General features: G+C 45.2%; 1 protein-coding gene and 1 pseudogene across 1 annotated transcript in view; one reads left to right on the forward strand and one right to left on the reverse strand.

Annotated features, from left to right (window-relative positions):
• The window catches only part of LOC138453810 (small ribosomal subunit protein uS5 pseudogene), a 59,876-nt pseudogene extending 43,275 nt beyond the window's left edge, over nucleotides 1-16,601 (reverse strand).
• The window catches only part of CHRNA2 (cholinergic receptor nicotinic alpha 2 subunit), a 315,904-nt gene that overhangs the window by 52,655 nt on the left and 236,701 nt on the right, over nucleotides 1-26,548 (forward strand). The window lies entirely within an intron of this gene.

Below are 26,548 nucleotides of genomic sequence, written 5' to 3' on the forward strand. Positions count from 1 at the left end.
TCCAGTTTAGGTTTCATCAGGAACACAAAACACACATTTCTATCTGATCCTTAAATCACAATGCACACTACTCAATTCAAAGTAGATTGCGTGAGCTATCCCAATCCTACACACAAGCTTGAGCACACGGTTTCCCTTGACCTTTCATTTCTCTTTTTATCATTGTGTGTTGGTATATTAGACACGTGTATAACGCAACTCCATCATCTTTGCTACTAATGCAAGTTGTATTGCCTGATGTGGCATGTGCATGCCACACACAGATGGCCAGAGAAGCCTTTTCCAGGGCTCATCATAGGGTGTAGCAAGCTGATAGAAAATTAATCTAGACCTCACTACCTCCTAGAAAATAACTGCATTCAGGTTCACCAATGACTCTCCTACACCGCCCCTTCTCCTCCTCCTATCTGTTAGAGAAGGCCATTCAATTAAATATGAGTTATTACACAGTGCGCAGCAGATGATCGTATCATTCCCAGAGAAGTTTCATGCCCGACTGACTTTTAGCTGCATGTATATATCGTTCTTGTTTTTACACCAAGTTCCTTTCTTTTAGTGTTTTATTTATGCAATATGACCCGAGCAGGGAGGCCATTACCGGTCGGGTAATGCCTCCAGGGCCACATTGAAAAGCCTGAGCTAAGCGAGGGCTTTAACAGAGCCCGATGGGCATTAGCCGACCAGTAATGGCACCCCTCTTTGGGTCAAATTGCCATTATTACCCTGCCACGTCGTACCGGGTTACTAATTGCAATTTTTCTCGAGTCGAGAAACGGCGCTGCAACCGTTTCCAGACTGGAGCGTGACGTCATCGCACTGGGTCACGCACTGCAGTGCGTAATGACATAATCGCGCTGAATCCTGCAATGCCATTGCTGCACCTTTTCATAATTGAATTGAATATATTAAATGTATACTGGTGCGCCCCCTGGTGGGCAAAAATATAGCACAGCCCCGCCACTTGACCCATTGACAAGTTGACATGGCCAGGTACCTGTCCCATTGCAAGGGGTGCCATCAACGTCCCAGGTACTGCCACAATGGCATGGATAGCCATCAACTGCACGGTCAGTTGCCTCGTTGGCAAGTACTACCATGAAATGCCCAGGTTCCAGCTCCATTGCAAAGGATTGCCACAAACTGCAGAGGCACTTTCCTACATGCCAAGGAACGCCACCAACTGGCCAGGTACACCACACTCCTATGTGTGCCTAGTTGCTCTGGCCATCCAATCCCCAAGAGGAACGTTTAGTGAAGCTACATACATTCCCCTGCAGACAGAAGTACATCAGCCAGCTCTGGAGAAAGGTGCAGCATTGCTTCATTCTACCAGCCCCGCCCACTTCCCCACCCTGCACAGCTCTGGGGCGATGTGGTGAAGATGCGTTCTTTGCTCTGACTGCCTTCCTTCCTGTGGAAGATCTGGGGCAGATGCAAAACCACTGCCCATGAAAGGCAGTGGTAGGTGTGCCTGATGTTGCTGCTTTTTCCACCAGGGAGAGGCATGTGCACATGTTCTTAGGTTTTCCAAGACAAAACAGCCCACAGGTGAGCAGAGCACAGTGCACAGAAGCCCAGTAAGTATCTCTTCTGTTGGCTGCCCTCACTGGAAAGCCAGAGAGGTTCGGTCATGGCAGCAGGAGAAATCCCGCACTGCAATAAAAGAACACAGCACTGCAATAAAAGAGGCCTTGCCTTCCCATGACATTGTGGAAAGGGAAGAAAGACTATGCGCCTGACTGATTGCAATGCAACTCCAAGACTGATTAGCAGTCTAGGGATACAGGCACCTGTGTATATGGCACGGTGCAGGTAGGTCCACAAAATAATAATGCGTGGACCGCCCATCACATGCCCTACCCAGTTTCTCTCATAAGCAACAGCCTTTCTTTCAGTGATGCCTGGCCCAGGTTTTAAGGCACAGCCCAGGTCTACACATCCATCATAGGTGCCTCGGCAGGATTTGCTTCTCGTTCACCCATGTTTCTAACTCAAATAAGAGGCATTCCATAACTTGCTTCTACACTTGGGAGGAACACTGATTTGAGGGCGGCATGACGTTTAACTATTGGTTCGATGAGAGGCAATAAAACGGTGGCACATTTAGGGATTCCCATAAAATGTCAGATTTAAGGTCATTTAGCCTTAAAGCTTTGCCCATTTTACAAGGGCACCAGGCAGGACCCAGCTCACCGTGGTCTCCATTAGGAGCCTGCATCTGCAGTTGGTCTTAAAAGAGAGATAAGATAAAATTACTCACTAAATATTCAACCTGCTGAGGCATTACAGTAGATTTCCAAAATGAGTGGGCACATCCTAACCACGAGCAGCCATCTTCCAAGGGGTGTCCATGGTTTCACCATCACTTTGTACACATCTTCATCCAGAGACTTTAAGTGGGATTTCCTTCTTTTCTCCCAAAAGGCCTGGAGATACCTCCAGCCAGTGGTCCTGAGCTCCAGCAACCTTCAGCGCGGGCTTGATTAAGTTACGCTATTGCTTTCCTGCATACATAATCACACCAGAATGCAGTTTGGCTATTTGCTACATGCCGCTGGGATTCGAATTCCCTGGAACACAAGTCAATACCATGTCCTGCAGCTGTTTAGAGAATTTACCCCAGACAGCGCCATGATGTCATGAGCAGGTATTCGTCCTTTATTGATCTATCTAAAATGGATTACATGATCTGACAGGGTTCCTTTCAATCTATTCTTTATTACCACCGGTATTTATTGCCCTGCTGCACTTGTATAAGCAACACAAATATGTCCACTTTGGGTTGTTGTTACTTAAAGCAGCATATGCATGCATGCTTGCATACAATAAGCAGTTTTCTGGGAATCCGTTGCCCTCTAGGTTTTACGGTACGATACCATTGATTGTATCATTCAGTTAACCAAAATGAGTATCGATCTACAAATATTACGGTTCCGGCTGGTGTCAGGGATACCCAGAATACTAGCTGCCAGTTTAGGAACCTCATGCTCCAATACAGATAGATACATTCGCATTGAAATTGTCATTATCAGACCGAGTTCATCAGGGAAGCTTCTCTGGCACCTTTCTGCCCAGAGAGGAGGACTTGCTGGTTGGTCCCTCACCTTGTTCAATGCACCTGACCTTATTCTGGGACTTCTCAGTTGCCTTTCCACGGCAGTAAGAGGCATATCTCTGTGCCCTCTCATCTCACTCTGTCCACCCTTTACTTCACCGTTGTCAAGCTTTTGCCCACCTGCCGCCAGGGTTCTAGAGCTGCGTAATTGCCAAATGACCCGCAGCTGCCACCCTTCTTCCCCAAGAGCTTTGCCCTCTTGCTTACTCAGTCATTTCCCATTCACAATTTTGCCTGAAAGGAGATGCAGGCAGGACCAGGACATGTGAGCAATCTTGGTTTATTAACATTATTCCCAAGCACAGATATCAAACCTGGGACACTTCAGGACGGATGTGTTTTGCTTTCCACCTGCCCTGTGCACAGTAGTCGTACCGGCCACTCCTCTAGCCTCACCAACGCCCTAACGTATTCCTAGTTGTTGTCCAGAGTTATCTATCAATAACCTTTTGATGGACCACTGATGCACTAGGCAATCAGGTGACAAGAGTGTGTGTCATCTCTTCTGAACTCCCTAGGGGCATCCAGCCAGGGGCGTACCAGTTAATGGCAGAACAGTGCAGGGTGAAAACCAGCCGTTGACCAACCACTTTGCCTCTTTGTCTGTGAGCCTTTGCTTTGCTGTGTACTGCTACATGTGGGTAATTACTGTGAGAAACCTGGCGGCGTCCTCTCCTTTACTACCCTAGGATAATTTGATCAGGTAGCCAGGGAAGGGCCATCACTTTTGGATCCCGAACCTTGAGGGCGAGCAAGCAAGGGAGGATCACCTGAGTATGGGGTGCTTGGAGAGTGGGAAGAGGATGCCTAAGGGTGAGACATGTATCCGCCCCTTTTCCAATTGTGACTTACCTTACCCTGCCTCACCTTTAGTAGGATATTGTTGTTCATATCCTGTCTTTTCCCTTGAAATCCAACCAAGTACTGAGAAGAGGAAGACAACCCCTAGAGTAATGCAGATTACACATAGAAAACACCACGTTAGTACTGGGACGAAGAAGAGGGGTCCTGAAGACTACAGAGCTGCAGGTCAGGTATGTCCCATTAATTGGTGCAATTGGATTAAGACAAGTCAGGCAGAGACGAACAAGGACTCACACCTGAAACCCCTTGACAGGTCCCAGGTGTATAAAAGATTGAGCACACAAGTTAGTCAGCAGCTAAGAGTGTAACAGGGAGGCTCCGTGGATGAGTCCATGAGAGGATCCTTTTGTGTGCGGAGGCAGCCTTGCTGGGACTGGGACCAGAGCCAGGTCACTTGCAGAGATCCCAGGCGACTTGTGGGGCCCAAGGCAAGTGTGCCATATTGTAGTCAAAGGTGTGGCAACCTCCAGCACAGTGAACTGAAGAGAAAGAAGAAAGGAGCAGAAAGGTCAGCACAACCACAGAGAAACAGAGAAAGGTGGAGAACGGGACGCTGAGATGCTGGAGGAAGACACACTGGAGCAGAGTGCCTTAGCGTGGGGAGGAGCCATGTCTCCAGGGAGCCAGAGAGCAAGGGAGAAGGGGGCCTTGGAAGCAGGCAGTCCCTTTTCTGTGACTGACAGATGCTCGTCCCCCTCACTGGAAGCAACAGTCTAGGGGTGTCTGCGGGGCAGAAGGCAGCAAGGAAGCAAGAACGACGAACGCTGCTACCAGTGAGTTTCTAACTCTGAGAGAAACCTGGTGCGCGTGTGAAGGAACTAATACAGAGAAGTGGACTGATTGCGTGCAGACGGAAAATGTTCGCAAGCCTCCGAACATAGGAAAAGAATGAAAGATGAATACAAATCCCGAGGGGAGCCAGTGAAAAGAGAGCAAAGTGAAAAGTGAGCAAAGTGAAAAGTGAACAAATTGCTGGATGTGCAATGTTGACAAGAAGAAGTGAAAGTTGGCAAACTGAAAGCCTACAGAGGGATAAAAACATAACCCTGTGACTGATGAACTTGAGAATAGTTGTTAAATTGCCAAGAATGCAGGAAGCTGGGGGATGGGAACTCCTAATCACCTTTGAGAATATTGTTTGGTATCGCCATGCCTGAAGCTTGGGAAGGGAAACTCTGAGCTAGTTTGAGAACATAGTTCTGTTCTACCATGATTGAAGCTTGGGGAAGGGAAACCCTGAGCTCCTTTTTGAACATTGATTTTTGTGTCAGAATATTGGGGGGCTTCTGTGGAATATTGTTTCATGACCTATACTTCAAGAAGGAACATTTGAAAAGCTGAAATCGAGAAAGAACTGTATCCTGAACTTTCAAAGGGAGGTTAGAGCTAGCTCCAGACATTAAGTTGGACACTATTTTAGTTGAATCATCCTTACTCTACATTTATATATTAGAAGTGAGGGCAAGCATAGTTTGTTTGACAGAGATGGCATTTTGTTTTGAACTGACAAGACCAGGACCTCCCTTAAAATTATTTAGGTAGGGAACATTCCCTCCTTAGAGTTAGGGTAAGATAAGAGTAACACCACCCTGACAATTCAAATAAAGGTTTTGAAAACTACATTTCTGTTGTGTGTGTCAATCTCTTGATACCATGCTTTTCCCACAGTACCCATTATTACTTTTTCTCAGCTTCCCCCGCACCACGCACCTCTCATGCTATCTCTTCTTTTCCCTTCTACTTCTCGCTGCACTCTCCTCAGCTCAGAACCATATCAACTCTCTTCCCATCCCTATAATCTCTTCTCCATTAGATGCCACCTCTCTTCTCAATCCACTCCTCTCTCCATTCACAAAACCTACCCCATCCCTAACTTCCGTTACAATTCCTCTTTTCACAAGTACCCGCAGCACCTCCCTATTTCTCAGACTCAATGTCACAATACTTCTAAATGTCACTCTCTTTCTATTGCTCTTCGAATTGAAGAGTCTTTCTGCAATAAATCCTCCTTTAACTCCCACTTCTTCCTTTCTCATTCTCTTTCTCTTGACCGCATTACCCTTCCTGACATCTGGATCGCTACCTCTGACTTTGCAACCCTTGCTGCCCTTCATGACCCTCCCTACACCTAATGTGCATTATCTGGACGTACAGATCATCATTACAGACTTGAAGATTTCCACGACAGTACATACTAAACCTAGAGACAGAAATAATCTGCTTCACAGGATGAGTTTTCACCCACCAAGCATCTTACGGAATTTACCTCTCGGACAAATGTAGCGCATTAAAAGGATTGTAAGTGATCCAGTAGAGTGTGAAATTGAACTAAATAAGCTGCATTTGAAACTTAAGGAAAGTGGTTATCCGGAAGAAGACCTTCAAATAGCAAGAGAAAAGACATACATACGTGACCGTACACAATTGTTAATTACTAAGCAAAAACAGGAGAGTTCAGACTTGGTCCTTGTCACGAAGTTCTCCACACAGAGTTGGCAAATTAAGGATAGCATTCTGAAAATATGGAGTGTGTTACAGAATGATAATAGAACCAAAGAACTGTTTGTTAATCCCGCTGTGGTTGCTTATCAAAAAAGCAATAATTTAAGGAACTTGCCAGTTGACACGCACAATAAAAAAAGGGACGAGCAGAGAACACCTGATAAACATCTGGGCATATATCCATGCATGAGTTGTGGGAACTGCAACAATATAATGAAAGGACCATTTATATCCCATCCTCGAACAGGAGAACAGATTAAGTTGAAATATCATGCAACATGTTTGTCAGAGAATTTTATATACGACATTGAGTGTCCTTGTGCCCAGTACTATGTGGGAGAAACCGCACGCAAAGTACGTGTTCACATCAATGAACATAAATCATGTATCAGACTCAACAACAGAACATCATCAGTAGCGAGCCCAGAAAGAGGCACAATGGATAGAAAGAATGGGGTCCATTGCACCAGAAGGGATGAACGCAGAGCTGGATCTGAGTTGTTTTTTTAGAATCGCCTAACCTATTTTTTATGGTTTGGTCACGTGACATTGTGAATTTTGGATGCACGTGTATTTAATTTTGTAGGAGAATACTGTTGTGTGAAATACATGTTTGTTCGTCATGATCTATTGCTTTTTCTGTTTTATGTAGTTTAGTATATTTGTGCAATTTTGAACTGCATATATACGATTTTGGATGCATATTATAGCTGTTTTGATATATAAGTTTTTTAAGTGATGTTTTCTGATTTATTTTTCATTTGCCCTGATTTAGATTCTTTGAAATTATTTTTGAATAATCAACATTAAGTGGTAATCATGTGTCACAAAGATGAATGGTTTCGTGGACTCCTGATGTTTCAACATATTTAACTGCAATTACACATATTGTTTCGAATAGGTAAATGCATTAGCACAGCATTGTGGTTCTCTATAGACTAAAATGAGCTCTTAGAAAATATAGGAGGCTTCATTCGCCATGGTAACATTCAAATATGGCTGCCTAACGAGCGTTATCAAAATTATCTAGTTTACCTGTTCCAAAATGGCCACCATTTACCAAGCAACGGTTACCTAGGCGAGCGGTTGCTGCTACAACATTTTCATATAGACACTGCTGTGCACGCGTACGAAAGCGTTCAGCTTCGGCAGAGTACTGCAAATCTACTTTCATGTAAGTTTGCATCCATTATAACACGTAGTGTTCAACTTTGTTTGTGATGATTTATTCTGCTCTCATACACGTGGTCGATCTCTTTACAGAGACCGCAGCCGATCGTGTATTCCTCCCACGGGTAAGACCGCTGGTGAAAGTGCAAGTCAGTTTCAGCATTTAGGCTTACTGAAGGTTAGTGACACTGTCTCAGTATACTAATTAGAGGCATTATGATACTACAGACAAGTTGGTTAGCACGATTTCCATTACACTGATTATTCTTTTATTTTCTTGTGTCATTTTTGTTTTCTTTTCATTATTATTTTTATTAGCTATTTTCAAACCTTATTTTTGCGTGTGATCTACCTCAACCTCGACATGATTCATGAAATGCATACTACTCGAATGAAAATTGGGTAAGGTATGGTTGCAACTGTGTTTTTCTTGACTTACATGATTTTGATAACATATGCTTTGAATATGTTATGATAACCTTTCATTAATGATCTATTGCTGATGATATTTTTGTTTGATATTTTTGTTTAATGTTGACTATGCAATGACTGCTGTGACCAAAGATTGTATGAATCGGTGGAATCACAGGCCCTGAGGAAGGGTTTCGACCCGAAATGCATAGGCCGCATATGTGATTAGTTCTGCCACAATAATTTGATTTAAAGATTGGTGTATCGTGGAAATGAAACTTTACTAATTAAAACTTTTTGAAAAAGGAATCAATTTAGCAATACTTTTACATGGACCATACCACTGAATAGTGGCATAAGGGTGTGCAGCCCGCACCGCTGTCCACACGGCCAAGGTCTTTTCTCTTCATTGTCTATTAGGTGCCACATCACAGAGGCACTTTTTTCAGTGGGTTTGCACCCCAAGTTGGATGAACTATACCGATACAATTGAATCTAATTATTTTCTGAAATCTAAGGAGTGCCTGACTCACCATTAGATTAGCACCTGCCCACACCTTTACTCCCTGATCCTGCCCCACTCACAGGGATGATGGCGCATGACTGTTTTCATCCACCAAACTTCCTATTCCTCCTACTCCCCTATCTTTCATTAATTCTCCCTCATTCAGATACACTATCTCCAAAATCACTACACCCTATGACATACATATTATCTCTCTCTACCGGCCATCTGGTCTGGTAGATCAATTCTTCGATCACCTCTCCCAACTAATTGACTCCCTCACTCCTGATCACCTCATTGTCATTGGGGATTTCAACCTCCCCTCTCTCTCTGCTACTCTAACCACTCACTCTTCTCTTTCCACTCTCTGCCCACCCATTGAAATGGAAACTCCCTTGACCTTATTCTCATCTCCTCTCAACTCTTCACCTCTAATGTTTTCACTGCTCCTTCTCACCCTGTTCACTCTATTGTTTTTGTCTCAGTCCCCACTCCTGCTCCTTCCTCACTCTCTCCATCTACTACAAGTATTACTAAGTGCAAGTTTCCCTCTGTCAAACTCCTTGACTACCTCGCTGACCTACAACACTATCTCTCCTCCTACAGTGAACTCTCCTTTCCATCCACTGAAGAAGCATTCACTAACTTTAACACTGCTCTTTAAGACACCTTCCTCTCTCACTACCCTATTACTACACTCACTCTCAAATCCTCCCCTCCACATCCCTGGATTACACCTCTCATCCGCACCCTGAAAACAACAATGAGGACAAAGATTTGCACTTGGCAAAGTATGTGACCCTTCCTATGATCCCCCAACTCTATCTAATTGCACTTGAAAACTACTCCTCTTCTCTTGACTCTGCCAAATGCAACTTCTATCTCTCTCATTTCGTCTCAAAACTCCCAATCTAGTTGCCTCTAAAAATCTTTCAAATCAATCCTCTGACCTCCTAACCCCACCTCCATCTTCTTACCTCTTTCTGCAAATGGTCTTGCTCTCTACTTTGCTTCTAAAACATCTACAATTCACAATGCCCTCACTAAATTCCTTCTATCCCCTCCTCCTGCTTACGTTTTCTCCAACTCCCCTACCCTCCTCTCCCCCTTCTATGTCTTCCTTTGCCCCGCCAACCCTGATGAGATTTTTGCCCTGCTCCTCAAAGCTGACCCTTTCTGTGCCCGCACTCTCCCCACACATTGTGAAGCACATAGCTCCCACTGTTGCTCCACATATTGATTCCCTCTTCAACTTCTCTCTTGACAATAACACTTTTCCCTCATCCCATAAGACAGCTACTGTCAACCCTCTCCTCAAAAAACCTGGTGTAGAACCTAACTGTCATGCTAACTTGTGCCTTGACCCTCTTCTACCACACTTTCCAAAATCCTAGGGCGAGTAGTATTCAATTGACTCACTGAGATCCTTGATACTCACAATTTCCGTGACCCTCTTCAGTCTGGCTTCTGACCTCTGCATTGTACAGAGACATCTCACCTCAATGTCAGCAACTACATCACTTCCGCTCCTCATGCTAACCTTTCATCTATTCTTATTCTTCTGAAACTCTCTGCTGCCTATGATACTGTTGACCATTCTGGCCTTCGCTCTAAACCATCTCTCCTTCTTCTTGGCCTGCTCCATACCTTGCCCCAGACACTTCCAGGTGTCCTGGAACAGTCTTACCTACCCACTCACCCCCTTACTGTTGGAGCTCACCAAGGTTCTGTCCTTGGTTGTTCTCTTCACTTTCTATACTTCAGCTCTTGGCATCCAGATCTCCTCTACCGGCTTCTCTTATCAACTTTTTGCTGCTGACCCTCAGATCATCTTCGCCCTTCACTGCTTATCTGATGAACTTTTGTCAAAAATGTTGCTTGTTCATGTTCAACTCCTCTAAGACTGAAGTTCTCTACTTCCTAGGCAAATAGGTTATCTCTTCCTCTCACCTCTTCTTTTCTTCTCTCCTGACTATCTTCCTTACTCTGCTTCCGCTCATAACCTTGGTGTCTTCTTCAACCATCAAACAACTTTTCACTCTTCAGCTCCAAATCTGTCACTGCAGCCAGACTCAACCTCTTCAATATCAGAAAAATCTGTTATCTTCTTCCTTTCAATTCTGGTAAAAGCAAATCTCCTACTTAGTCCTTTCTAGATTGGTCTACTGTGCCAGTCTCCTCTATGGCCTTTCCAAATATGCTTTTCACCTCTGGACACAAAGTGCTTAACATCGTGTTGTGCACACTTTTCAACCTTTCTCCTTTTACCTCTACCTCCTCGGCCCGTCGCCACATTGGCTGGCTATCTATGAAACAAAGGGCTAAGTATAAACTTTTTCTCATGTCATCAAAACAATCCATGGACATGCCCCACCCTACATATCTGCTCATATCACTCCCTACTCACCCCCTTGCTCATTATGATCTTCCTTGGCTCACCTCCTTGCCACCATTTGAGCCCCCTTTGCTCCTTCTCCTTTCCGCTCTCTCTCTCTCCTCGCTACCCTACTCTGGAATTCTCCTCCTCTCCCACTCCGTAGTGCTCTAACTCTACCACTATTTATATGCAACCTCAAAGCCCTCCTTATTTCTGAATAACCTGTTTCCTAGCACACTATGCTGCTGTATTACCCTGTTTACCTCTCTCCCTACCCTTCACAGACAACCCATACAGCACATTTCCATCACCCCTCCATTCTTAATTTAGCACTTCCTCCACCATCTTGTGGCTATGTCATTCTGTCCTGTCTTCGTCCCTGGTTTATTTTTCCACATTGTTCTGCAACATCTGGTCTTCAAGTCATATTCTCTCACCCCATTGTAAAGGGACCATGTCCTCTGCTATCAATGTTACATTGTGCATGTGTTTTTGTGCCAAAAATGCATTGCTTTCCCTGTGGTTTGTATAAATGAAATATATGACTTTTAATAAATAGGGGGGCCAGCTGCCCTGAATCATCCAGCCCATCTGTCTGGGAATCTAATACATTATCTATCTGGGAGGTAGGGGTGGTGAAATCAAGTTATGATACAACCGCCTGCGATATTAGGGGTAGAGCTGCTCCAGCCAATAGGGGTCGCAGATCATCCTTGTGCTTCGGAGCCACACCATTTCTCAGGGTGGTTTGCATACAATAAGGCCCCAGGTCAAGGGAGGTGGGAAAGGGCAAAGACACCTGCAGTCTACCTCAAAATGGAGTGCTCTTGTGAGAGCCGAGCCCTTTCTCTATAGATTAACAAAACGCTGTGTTTTACACCCTTCCAAAAAAGGCCTGCAAGGAACTACTGATGGAGGACATTGTTGATACTAACAATCATTGGGCCTCATTACGATTTTGGCGGTAGCCATGCCGCTATTGGCGGCATGGCTGCTGCCAAAATCTGGTCCGGGTTCCCAGAATGGGGAATTACCGGGCCATTCCGAGTTCAGAGGGCCCGGTAATTCCTCCCTCCAGAAACCCGGGCCCGGACCTTCCCCATTCCCATTTCAGCCCCCATAGGGCTGAATTCGAATGGGGGAGGGAGCAAACAACGGCCCGATTACGAGCGGCCCGTTGTTTGCTCCCTCTTCCCATCGCGGGACCCGGTAAGCACGCCTGGTTTGACCAGGCGTTACTTACCGGGTCCCACGAGGGGAGCTTGTAATGAGGCGGAATGGGTTTAACGGGTCTACCTGCCTTAGCGGGTCCCGTTAACCCGTTCCGCCTCACTTGTAATGAGGCCCATTATCTCTAGTACAGCATCACCATGCAACTTTGGGCTGGTGGCAAGTGGGCTTCTTTTCAATAAAAGGATCCTGCTAAACACCCAATTGCAAGGTATGTTGACCAGAGAGGGCTCGATCATGGTTCCTGTAATTACGCATCAAGGTCTTCACCAAGGCTGTGTCCTGGTGCCCTCCCTGTTCAACCGATATATTGCTGACGTTGGCAGTTATTTGAAGAGGGCTCTTGTCTATCCGCCACGTTTAAGCTCTCTTTCAATACAGCATTTGGTGCATGCAGATGATTTTTCTGTTGGACCAGATGCTTATAGGTCTAGATGCTCAATTAATTCTCTGGCCGTTTTTGCCAAATACATGGATTTGGAGATTAATCCATTCTATTGCTGGGAAAAAAGTTAAGAAATCCAAATCGTCCCTTAAGCAATTTTAAATAGAAGTGGTCCCTGTGTGGAAATATCTAGGCTATACTATTAAAGATAAATACGACAATCACAATGAACTAAAAGACGTCATCTTTAATTGTGTTTAACGTGGCCCAGATGAAAAAATGAAAATTGAAATATGGTAAATTCTCTATGGAGCCGACATTAAAGTTCTATAAGGCAAAAGTAATCCCGGTGCTATTACATGGAACAGAATTTAAATGACCTGATTTCGAGAGGAACCTTTGGCGTAGGTTTTTACTTTTAACACAAGGAGCACCGATAGCTATTATAAGATTTGAGTTGGCCTTGGTATCAATGCAGGTGATTGTTGATTGGAAGAAATTGTCTCGATACACCAACATTTTGGATCTGACAGATCCTTCCCTATTTCCGGACCTGCACAATTGAGATAAAGAAGGTTCTTGAAAAACGCTTAATGTTTGGCTGGCACATTGTCTGGCCCCTTTAGATGGAAATAATGCCAAAGAGGAGTTATTTACCCATCCTATTACTATTAAAAAAGAATTATGGGTACAGGATTGGATCAACACTGGGTTAGTAAAAAATAGATACAAATTATTTTCTCAATCATATCTTGAAGAAAAAAGATCTAACCACCTATCAAATGATTTAAGAAAATGTCCAAATGATATCTGGAGCAGGGACGTCATTTCACCAAAATGCCTGGGGTAGCGCAAGTGAAATCACATGCCCCTAGACCTCTGATGACATCACAGGAAGTGATGTCATTTGATCCCACCCTGAAGTAACATCACGGGAAGTGATGGAACACAACCGTTTACCCCTTGACAAAACAGGAAGTGACATCACATAGCATTGTTTCTAAGTACACTATGAAAAATATGGTTACAATATCACTGTAACGTGATAAACATTTCATACAAGAATGGATCACCATATGTATCGGCAGAAAAAAACATGCTATAACTGCAAATTGCGAAAAGCAAAATACATATTCCAAAATTGATGCTTATTCTACTCTAAATGCTTTTTGGAGAATTTTGTCTGCATTGTGAATTTGAGGTGTTTAAGAACAGACTAAGTCAGTAACTCACCCCCTGAAGTGTGCCTGAAATAAACCTTTAATGAGTCTAGTAATTATTGATTAGAATTCCAGAAAGACAAATTATTTGTTATTCCTATTCTTTCTTATTTAGGTTTTTTCTTCTTCTTTTTAGCAGTAACAAGGGAGACCACAGGGGTAGCAAGGGAGACCTCAAGGGTCGCAAGCGCGACCCCTGGCAATCCCCAAATGACATTCCTGATCTGGAGACCACCCTTCATGAGACTGGGATTCAGTCTATTCTCTTCTTCTTTGCACATGCTTGGGGCTAGACTTGGATAGATCACGTTGGAAATGCTGTTTTTATCTGACACCTAGCAGATGAGAGACGCTGGTACATTTATTTGTAGAATGTCCCAAACTGCAATCCATAAGAGAAATACATTTTGCTAGGTTTGTTTGAATGATAAATCAAATCGAAACAAAAACCTTCTGGAAGCAAATCTTTAATGGAAATGTAGCTTCTCTTTCTATTACTACTTTGTTATATATACAAAAAATGTTGGGTGACACAAAGAAAGATTAATATCCCTTTTAGATAATCGATTATTGCTCTTTGAAATGATACATTGTTGTTTTTAAATTTTGCAAAAGCATTGTGGTTATTGTTTGGTATAGAACTTCAATGCAAGATCATTGTCAAATACCTGTGAAATATTAGTAAAGCATCTGTCTAATACTTGTAAATGTTCGAATTTATTTTGTAAAAGGTTTGAAATAAACCACATACAATACAATAAAACAGGATCCTGCTCATATAGTGTCAACATTTTGCTGTGTCTTCCTTCTACTCCAAGGTCTGATAATGTGGCAGTTTGATTTTTCTTCTCTCCACGTCTTCTGGAAATAGATAGTATATTAAGCTGGCTCTCTTGCATCGAGCTCTAGGTAAGCCCTGGCTCTTCCTTCGGCATATATCATGGGATTCATCTTCACTGAACACTTGTGTTCCTCGAATTCTGGTATCGCAGCCACCACATCTGGTCTGGAATCTTAATGGTTGGAGCTACTTGTGACCAATGCTAAGCATCATGAAGATGGGAAGAATGAACTGCACGATCTAGGTATTGCAATATTACTGCCACCATCACCACCTCCCTCCTCCCCGGCATACATGCCATCAGACTCAAGTGAGAAGATGTATTCTTATGCTACATGCACTGCAGATAGAATTAGCATAATGCCTTCCCTACATGCAGGCTTCCCTTTATTACATCCAGTAGAGTCTGTATGGAATTGTTTTACCATGCCTTCAATTCTTATATATTAATTTCAGATTTCTAGGAGCGTTCCTTGAAGTATGCACGACCCCATTCCCATGACCTCTCCCTCATTCAGTGAACATCCTCCCAGACCCGCAAACAGTCCCCGGACTCACTTGCCATTATATCTCTGTCTCGGTGCTGCCGTTCTCCCACCCACACCGACCGTGTCTTAGGAATATTAAAGGGACATACTCCCGTTGCTATATCTGGTAGTGGACATTTTTAAAGGAAATTGGGCATGGAAATGTAGCACATCCACAATTTCCTTCTTAAAAAAAACTCTTAGCACTGTTGCTGAAAGCATGCAGTGCTAGTAGCACTAAGTAACAGTTGCGGGTACAGCGGGCCAGAGTACGGCAAAAAGAGAACAGCAACCCAGCACAGTAAACACTTGAGAATGGAAAGCAATGGAGACGCCATGATAGGGAAGACTAAGGCTGAGAAGACCCGAAGTTGAAAGAAAAGGAGCAAGTGTGTACAGACACTATAAGCAATGTGTAAATTGGAGGGGGAGTTCCACAACTGCAAATTTCAGGAGGAGCGTGACAGCGGGGGATGAGCAACTGATGGGAACAGAGGGAAAATATTCCTAAGATGCACCTGGAGATAATAAAAGGTGCTGATGTCTGGAACTGTTTGCAAAGGTTCTTAGAATATCAAAAAAGCTAGTTGGAAACTAAAACAGGTGTCCGCTTTGAATTGAAGTCCAATTTCTCATGTACTCTTGTTAAAGAAATTCCAAAGACATTTACTGCATGTTGCGAGTTGATATCCAAAGTCCATGTTCCTATCAGGAAAGAGTGGAAACCGTCCAGCAGACTATCCTGCAAATTGGAGCACAAGTTTCCAACCACCATGGAGAGAGGCTACAAGGAGAGAAACATCTCCCATAGTCCATTAGTTCAGCAAGAAGCAAGCCACAGTGAATGTAAGAGCAGGCTGGGAATTGAAGTTCAGGCTCCTGGCTCATATTGGTAGAGAGATTAAGAGCCAACCAAAGGCCTGCTGAGTGGACTGGGTATTGCAGTCCATGCTGCTAGCTCAAGTGACCAGGAGCCTGTTGGGAGTTCCTACCTACAAAGAATGATGTCACTTCATTTATTACTAAATAGTTTCTGCTATATTATTATTGCACCAAAAGATGCTCATTCCATCATCTCAACACAGATCTGCACATTTGTTTGTCCCTCAGTTGCTTCTCCTCTGGTTCTTTATTGTGGTCCTTCCTCTTGGGGTCCCTATAGTAGTATGCAGTTGATTTGACTCTCTCGTTGATTGCCGCTGGGTCACATACCTCATTTCCCAGCATGCAACTCAAATGATTCTTCACACTTCCAGTATTTCTCAGACTGTCGTTGGACCAGCGTTAACTCCGTTCATGTCTAAGTTTGTCAGTCTTTCACTTACCCACGGTTTAGTTCCTGATTCCTTGAAATTATCGGTTGTTTCCGTGTTACTGAAAAGAGTTAGTCTGAACTTGCCCAGGATTCCCCCGCCTCCTCCTGGGAGGTTCAGCTTGCTCCCCTTGGGATTCATAGTATGTTCTGAATAGTGATGTGATGCTTGCTTTCGGACAACGTCACTCGACAGCACTTGTCCACACACCTCACTCAAAGTTCCTACCTCATAGGCAACTGTAAAAGCACTTTAAATAACTCAGAAGAAAACAAGCAAGGAAGGAGGGGGTCACTAATGGCACTTCCAACATTTCCAGGGTTCCTGAGGACAGTCTGACCACTAGAGTGAGCAAAGAGTATGTAGCCTGACTGTCTCACCCCTCTTCAACAACTACATCCGTAATTGTCTAGCAGTCCACCCCTGACTGCTATGTATCATGGTGCCTTCCTGTGGCTTCACAAACCTCCACAGAAGTGTCTTACTCCATCACCTTGCACTGTGTTACTCCCCTCCTGTAGGAAATACAAGGGTACTGTTAGGTGGTTCAATACTGGAATGGAGCTAGGACTATACTGAGGCTCTAAGATGTGGGGCCAGCAGGGAACGGTTTGTGCGGCACCTTTACACCCAGGCATTCTAATTTAGACTATGCTTCTCAGGGTTGTCCAACTCCAGGCCTCGAGGGCAGGATCCATGTTGTTTTTTGGGATACACCTCATTAATAGTCACGAGATACATTTGCATACAGTGATTCTCAATGCATGCACATTTTTCCTCATGAATATTAATGAGGGATATCCTAAAAACCCGTCAGGATCCCAGCCCTCGAGGCCTGGAGTTGGAAAACCTGTTCTATGACGCAACTTTTCTTCTCAAAGTACCCCTTTTTCTAAGACATATACCAAGTGCAGCAGGACAGGGAGTGCTTGCAAAATGGATGGACTTGCCACAAGGCTGCGGGTTGAGCAGAGCTGTGTGCAATGTCGGTGTTGAATGGAAAGGAGATGCAAGCTGCACTGATCCACTCCACATACCTTTTCTAAAGCATCCAGCTCCCTCTTCTGCCATCTCAAAACATCCATAAATACAAGCTTCATTCAAATGTTCCAAATTATCTAGGCTCACACTGTCTTTCAATAGAACCTGCACCAAATATAGCGGAATACAGTATCGGATTATCCATTAGGCCAAGCAGGCACCAGCTTATGTGTCATACTCCTTTTAGTGACCTCACAACAACGGATCAAAATAAAACAATGCAGAACATTAAAAAAACGTATTAGGAGATAATTTGCGTGGTGGCCCCCCGACATTTTGGTTGTCTAAAGGCCTCCACAAGGTTTAATCGGCACAGGCTGAATACCATAATTTACATACCACGGTGCATTGGCGTAAACAATACAATCTTACTGTGAAATAGGAATCTAGAAAAACTGTATTGTTACATTATTTAAAATACTAAACTCAGCAGACAATGATGTATATATTTAAAACCTGGAAAAATTAGCTGGTTGCAGGGTGCGAACTTGGCAACTGTCATTGCGCAGAAGAATACTTGCTTTCCTCCACAAAGCACTACTGAAAAAAGGCTGAAAAGACAACACTGTAATCTGTACTGGACTCCACAAATAAACTCACTTCCAATCTTCAAACGCCGCAGAATCACCCATCAAGAAGACACCTGATCTTCAGGAATGAGAGCAGGTGACCCCTGCCCAGAAAGCACTCCACTGTCTCCCTGTGGACCACAGGAGTACATTTAAAACCCTCTTCACTGTAGAGAAGAAGGCCTAATGGAAAAGAAGTACCGTGAGGAACTGGTCTGACATTAGACGTCGGCTAGAAACATCTGGTCGGCAAACGCACATCTGATCAACAGGCAACTTTCAAGTGGCTAAAACGAATAAGGGGCCCTTGGTATAATGTAAATCAGGGGCCTGCAAACTTTGGTCCTCCAGATCCCATGATCCCTCACTATTGCCTGTGATAGCAAGACCTGATGGGAGTTGTAGTGCAAAACATCTGGACAACCAAACGTTTCAGACCCCTGCCCTCCGGGTCGAACTGGGTCATACTATTGTCTCGGGCAACAATGACCAAGTGGCCCGCACTTGAAAATGGCAATTCATTCCTTTTGTGACAGACTGTTTGAGTAGTAACTGTCGTGTCTGGGGAGGACACCGTTAACTCCTCGAGACAGAGCCTAGGAGGAAAGGCCAGCGCGCATGCGCCTGACAGTGATTGCTGCCTTACATGGCAGCGTGTAAGAGGAAATTGAATAAAGAAGACATGTTTCCCTCAGCCCGTGTTCGTGCATTATTTGGCGCAAGCACAAGGCTTGCCCCTAGCCCTGGCAAGCCAAGGGGACATGAAAGCTGGCAACGAGGATGGGATTTGAAGCCTGCTGTTTCACCAAGTGTCTCCAGTGATCCTTTTACACGGTGAGCTTCAACAAGTGGCCCCAGTGACCTTTCTTACGTGGTGAGCTACTGCATTTTCATCCATAATCCTCAACAAAAGTGAGGAGGCATCCCGTGAACCAGATACCACCAGATACGACACATCTGAGGATGAAGGGCCCGGCGCAGTTGCTTTGCACCGGCCAGGCTCATTCCACATGGGAGACCAGCAAGCTCTGGGTCAGAGATGGGAACGATGGCTCAGAAGATTTGAAAACTACATGGCTGCACATGATGAGAGTGCTCCAAATAAGTTTGCCAGGAGACTGCTCCTTAACCTGGTGGTAGATGAAGTGGAGGACCTAATTCCCGCTTTCCCGCCTGAGGAGGTGAAGACATACCAGGGACTGAAGGATGCATTACACACCTACTTCGATCCCCAGAGAAACAACGACCGTGAGAGCACACGTTCAATACGGCCAGTCAAATGAATGGGGAGTCAATGGACGCTTTTGTAACCAGGCTGCCAATGCTAGTCGCGCATTGGGATATCCACAAATTCACAAATGAAGAAGCTATCAGATGACAAATTATAGAAGGATGCCTCTCGTCCACTTTCAGAAAGAAACTACTTTGTGAACACCTTCCCCTCACCACCATCCTGCAAATGGCACGAACAGAAGCGAGAGCGAATACTCAAGCAGCACAAATAGAGACTGGAAAACGTTTGGTGAGAGAACAAGCATATCAAATCTGGCCATGCGGAAAGAGCATGACTGGCACCAATCCACCTGCATGAAGATGTGGGACCACAGGAAGATGCTGCAGATGTGGCCTACCATTTCAGCATGATGAAGGGTTAAAGTGCCCTGCATTTGGACAGAGGTGTGCAAATTGTGGGAGAGAAAATCATATGGCAAGGGTTTGCAATGCGCTGCCAAATCACATGCAAGGAAGTAGCAACCCAGGCAGGCGACCCGAATCGAACATGGGCTTGGCAGGGCCCAGAAGGGATGCAGATGCAAGGAGAAACTTAGTGAACCATATCCAACAAGTCACAGGCCAATCTCATTCGCCCACGTCCTCTCAAGTAAGAAACCAACAAGACTATGCATATATGATGTCTGACGTAGTGACTGTCCCAGAAGGAGACATTGGGCCTCATTCCGAGATTGGAGGTAGTCATGGCGCTATTTGCGCCATGACTGCCTCCAATAACGGTACCTGCACCGGTCTCGTTCAATTGGGACTTACCGGTGTAGTCCGACCTTTGCAGGACCGGTAAGTCCCCATTGAAAAAACCCGTCCACATTCCCATTTGAGCCCCCATAGGGCTCAATGGGAATGGGGAAGTAGCTAATAATGATACCGCAATTTGCGGTACTGTTATTAGCTCTGAAGTCCCTTAGCGGGTCCCGTCCATAACGCCTGGTAAAACCAGGCGTCGAAGGAGGGACCCGCTAAGGGAACTCGTAGTAGGGCGGTAAGGGATTACCGGCAGCGGTCTCCTTAATGGTGCCCGGTATCCCTTACTGCCCTACTCGTAATGAGGCCCATTGACATCAAGGCAGGACATCATCTGGCTAAGTTCGTCATTGACACCTGAGCCATTTTAAATATCATGTGCATATCCGAGTCCACAAGATGGTGCACCCGTCTACTTTGATGCCGTCAGAGTTCAAGGTATTTCAGTTTGCTGCAAAAGGACCCATTTGAAATCATGGAAAATTCACAAAGGAGCTAAGCTACAAAGGGCAGCTTGCCATTGCGAAACTGCCTGTTCTTCAAGGGGAAGTACCTGGAAGCAATTTCCTGGGCAGACCAACAGCTGTGGAAATGGGAATAGCTGCTGTAACATACGCCATTAGACATGAGGAGACAATCCATGAGGAATTGGATGTTTGAGAGGGAATCTAGTGACTCTTCACATCGACAAGTGTGTCGCCCCAGTTGCCCTGTGGTCCCACTCCCTGGGTTTTCCAGTGGTAGCTGTCCCCATACAAGCCTCATTCGATAAAATGTGTCTATGTGTAGACATGAGGAAAGCAAACAAAGCCATTGAACGTGACAGACATCCAGGGATGCACTTCAGTGATATGATCCGCTTGCTGAATGGGCCACCAAATTCACCAAATTGGACCTATTCAAAGGATATCACCATATCAAACTTGATGAACAGTCACAATATATAACAACGTTTGATACTCATGATGGACTATTTCGCTGCAAAAGACTCCATTTTGGAATATCATCCAGAGCCGAGATCTTCCAGTAGAGCATCAGGATAGTGACTCAGCATGTACAAACTGTTTTAATTACAGTGATGACATTTTGGATTTTGGAAATGACCGGTAACAACATGATCAAGCTCTACACGAGGTCTGCATGGCATTATCCCAAGCAGGGTTGACATTGAACCTGGAGAAATGTGCATTTCACAAAAGGAATCTCAAATTCTTTGGATACGTGTTCTCGCCAAGTGGAATGAGCCCTGACCCAGAGAAGGTAGAGGCTATCACTAAGATCTCTCCCCCGGTACATGAAAGACTTTGCCACCATCAGTGCACCCCTGAGGGAACTTACCAAGCAAGCCAAGGAGTTTCAATGGAATCGCCTTGTGAAGTAGCATTCATGCATAACAAACGAGAAATTGGATCAACGGATTTATGGCCTTGCAGTAGTTTGGGCCTGTGAGCACTTTCAGATGTTCCTGCTGGGAAAGTCATTCACAATCATCACAGATCATCAGGCACTAACCACACTCTACAGCAATCCAAAATGAAAGATGCCATCCAGAATTGAGCGTTTGGGGCTACGACTGCAAGATTTTAACTTCCCAATAATTCACAAGCCCAGAAGAGAACACAATCCAGCAGACTTCATGCTATGTCACCCCCTTCCGACGCACAAGGGTGAGACGTCAATAGCAGAATAGTACATTCATTTTCTCACCCAGCATGGACAGCCAAGGTCGCTCATTGCATGATAAGGCAACACACCCTCATAGACATAATGTAACAGAAAGTGAGAGAACTCATTGTAGAGAATCAGATGGTGACAGCTGAGGTGCGAACAAAGTAGACATGCAAGCTTTCAAAAACGTGAAGAAGGAGTTGGCCCTGGCCACTGAGGGCATTATAATAAGAGGAAGCCGCATGGTCATACCTGCGGATCTACGGCAGCAAGTGGCGGACCTAGCACACAAGGGCCATCGAGGTATGGTTGCCACCAAGTGACAGATAAGGGACACCATGTGGTTTACGGGGATTGATGCCATGGTTGAAGACATGGTAAGAAGATGCCACCCCTGTCAGTGCACCTACAGAACAAAGCCCCCACAGCCATTGAGGATGTCGGAAATGCCGGATGCCCCATGGGCACACGTGGCTGTTGATTTTTTTGGACTCTTCCGATGCGGGAAATACTGGATGGTGATGATGGATGAATTTTCTCGGTTTCAACTTGTACAATTGATCAACTCTACCTCGGCCAGCACCGTAGTTCCCGATCTGGACAACCTGTTCTCTGCATGGGGTGTTCCCGAGGTTCTCAAGTCAGATAATGGACTGCCATTCAGCAGCTTGGAGTTTGCAAGGTTCATAGACCACATGGGTATCCGGCATCAGAATGTAACACTGCTCTGGCCTCAGGCCAATGGAATTCTGGAGAAGTTCATGGGGAGTCTAAAGAGGGTACTACAGCAGAATGAACTGAGCACGGTATCTCTGAACCAAGCAGTATGTAGCATGCTCAGGGATTACAGGAATTCACAGCATGGGACGTCAGGGAAATGTCCCTCCAAGCTCGTGTTCCAGAGAAAAGTGGGGACCAGACTTCCTCACCAGGAGGAGCCCCGAGAAAGTGACCTTTTGGCATTGCAGAAAGCGGCACATCAAGTGGCCAGCACGACTGAACTGTGAGTAGAGTGCATTTGTTCGCCACGAGGGGAAGATGTTGTGTCTGGGAAGGATACAGTTGGCAGGGCCCAGAAGGGTGAGGGATCATGGGAGGATTGGTCCAACAAAAAAAGTTTAAAATGACGTTGTTCAAATGAAGCTGTTCAAGCTGGCATGGACAGAGAATGATCAGTGCCCGTGGGGAGAGACTGAGGAACACTGCATCTGTGGATCACTCCTGGCATTCAGTCGGATTCTAAGTACCTGTAAACTATGGATGCTCAGCATCTATCGCCCGGAGCCCAAAAGTGGCCAGTTGGTGATGTTTGGAGCTCAAAGAGTTCCTAAATGAATGTAAAATATATCTTAGGTGCCTTATGTCAGAAAATATGGGTTAAATATATGAAATTGACGTTCAAATAAATACATTAAGTAAGTTTCAGGGAAACATGTGCTGCGGTGGTCAGAGTTGTTATCCTGCATGTGTACGGTACAGGGATATTTAGGAAAGGGTGGTACCATTCCCCGTGCAGGAACACTGTGCATTGATGACTGGCAATGCTGCCTGTGCCCTGTTAGTGCAAAGGGCAGTAACATACCTCTCAGAGGAAAGCTGTTAATTGATGGCTGACATTGTTGCCCTGCACCTTTAAGAAACAGCAGTGGTTTTAGCAAGGGGTCCTGCCATGCCCAGCAGAGGAACACAGTGTATTTTTGGAAGAAATTCATATCCAGTGCTTTTTAGTTAAGGTGGTTGTTTATGTAAAAGGTAGTGCCATAACTCGGAGAAGAAAACAGTGCTTGAATGTCTGGCATGGTTCCTGTATACCTTTAAGGTACGCTGTGATGTATGTATAGGGTGGTGTAAGAACCCAGAGAGTAAGGCATGGCATAACTACCTGTTTCTACTTCCGTGGAGCAAGGATGCTGTGGCCCAGTTGGGCTGCCGGCTCTGCGCTTCTACCTGCTGCTGCACTGCTGTTATGGTGCAGGGATGCCTTTGCCTGGCTAGGGCTGTCCGCCACTTCCTGTTGCTGCCGCACTGTTGCCTCACTGTTTCTTCTCCTCAGACACTGGCGCTGTGTGATGCCCCTTGTCGCCGTCCTCTGTGTGGGGCTTGCATGGGAGTATGTCCTGCGCTCCTGCAGTCATCCCTCCTTGGCCAAGGATCAATGCCAGGATATCCGTGGATAGGGATCCTTACCAGGGTCTCTATGGCCCAGGACAAGGATGCTACCTCGGGCTGCAGTTTCTGGGCATTGGCGATGCGTGAAGACGTGTTCACTGGCGTAGCAGGGGCCCTCGCAGCCCCCGCGGTACAGAGCACCCGGCTGCCACATGTCCTGGGAGGGGGCTCCCTTGGACTTATAAAAAGAAATAGTTTCTTGTTGAAGTCACTCTGCCTTCAAAAAGAAATATTTTCCATTCGGCAGAGTGACTTCAAAAAGAAACACGTTCTATTTGAAGTCTGATGGATCCCCCATAACCCCATGACATAGAAGCCTCCAGGTCTTATTGAACCGTAATGGAAATAATTTCTTTATGAAGACAGAGTGACTGCAAGGGCTACCCCTGACCCCATAACATGGAGACCCCACATCCTCTGCAAATGACGGGAACAAGCGTTCCTCACTGCTGCAGGGAGCTGAAGGTGTGGAAGTGCACGGAAAGTGCTGTTTTGCTGTGGGGTCCTGCTGGCGTGTTCCTGCTGCCGCTATTCATCCACTTCAGTCTGGAAGGCGCCCATGCTCAAGAGGAAACCCATCATCCTCAGTGCGGCGAAACAGGCTTTGTGGACTGCCAATACCAGAATCCTTTTCGAGCATGACACGCCCCCTCCCACCCGCACGCCGTTCTTCGTAGTGCTCATAACACGGGTGCACGCGCAACCGCGCGCGCACCCCGGAAGTGCACTGCAAGTGCTGTTTTGCTGTGGGGTCCTGCTGGCGTGTTCCTGCTGCCGCTATTCATCCACTTCAGTCTGAAAGGTGCCCATGCTCAAGAGGAAACCCATCATCCTCAGTGCGGCGAAACAGGCTTTGTGGACTGCCAATACCAGAGTAATTATCCATCCTATCTCTAACTTTGTGGACTATTGTCTTTGGACTCATTGTTTGGACTCTCTATTTAGACCAAAGACCATAAGGACCTTAAGGAGCCTGTGTTACTCATTCTATGTGTATTCGCAAGTGTTTCTGAAGCCTTACTTACGTTTTCCTGTTGCTTTTTCACACAGATCCTTTTCGGGCGTGACACGCCCCCTCCCACCCGCACGCCGTTCTTCGTAGTGCTCATAACACGGGTGCACGCGTACCCCGGAAGTGCACTGCAAGTGCTGTTTTGCTGTTCGGCTGTGCGGCGGGGCAAGGGGCGGTAATTTTGGATTTAATGTGATTTGCTCTGAATTCCTTGGTCAATTTATTGTGCATACATCTAGTGAGTATATTTGAATTCATAGTTCGCCTTTCTGCTACAGCTAGGTGTTCTTGGGTATATCTTTTCCGCCACGTAAGTCGCAGAATGGTTAATGGCTTGCGCAGTGGTTGGAAACTAACAGAGCCGCTAACGAAAACACCTGCCCCTACAGTGAGCGAGGATATTCCTGCTGATTCTGAGGCCTCACTTGTACATCAAGCTACCATGTTAACCGAGGAAGTGGGGGCTGGTGTTAGCACTCCAGCTGATCACAAAATTAGGGTTTTCAATGAAATGGGTATTGTTCCAAAATTTGATGTTACTGCCATGATTCACTGCTCTGGTAATATGATGGATACCTCAGAAAGGAACACTAAATTTAAGCTGAAGGACTTAAACAATAGTGTTCCTAGTAATGTCCCCGCTACTGACTCAAATCAGGGAAATGATTTTGGATTATACAGCATTTCCAATATTTCCTATAAAGAGGAAACTGTTGATTGCTCAGTAATGGGCCCCACTATCGAAGCAGAGCTAAGTAAGCGTATTCGCCTCTCCCTTGGACCATCGACCCCAGCTAATCAGAAACTGGTTGGGAGAGAAGATGTCTTCATGTTGAGTACTAAAGGCAAGATCGCTCCCGAAAGTAATCCCGAACCCTTAAGTGGCGAAACTGTCAAACTGACCTGGGAAATGGACTTTGAGTCCAATGATTCCGTAAACAAACCTATGGTGAGTTCTCCAAAAGCCATTAGTGCCCAAACCGCACTAAATGATAGGATGAACCTTAACATCAAAGAATTCCAGTCTAGTTTGAATGGAAAAGACAAAGATGTTTCCAATAATGACGCACGATCTGAGAGCATTACTCTCGACGTACCATCTCTAAGCCCCGATTTTCCAGTCCTCTCAAGAATTCTTAATTTACTGGATAAGCGTCATGAGTGCTCTCATTATGAAATAGGAATTATGAGAGAAGCAATCACTGAATTATCCAATAAAACTAATAGAATTGAAGGCCTCTTGTTTACATGCGATTCTGCAGCTGCTCTCTCTGATAGACAACCCAAGAAAAAGGATATGGTGGATAGTGGCATTCAATTTGATGGCATTTTCAACATACCTATGCAGAAAAAGCGCTCCTATGCTGGTACATTAAACCCCAGATCATATAACTCGATCTGTACACAGACTGATGTTATTGTGGACGACCTGTGCAAAGTTTTGTCCACTGTTCAAAAAATCGAGCATCATCTGGACAAAATGAATATAGAGACATCACCGCCTCAATCAGTGGTCACTCCCTCTGCCATTCTGGTCGAACCCACAAATAAGTCTCATAGTCCTGATAGTCCCTCTCATTTGACGGATTTAA

This window comes from Ambystoma mexicanum, chromosome 4p (assembly GCF_040938575.1).
Source record: "Ambystoma mexicanum isolate Mex_15411 chromosome 4p, UKY_AmexF1_1, whole genome shotgun sequence".
NCBI classification, from domain to species: Eukaryota; Metazoa; Chordata; class Amphibia; order Caudata; family Ambystomatidae; genus Ambystoma; species Ambystoma mexicanum.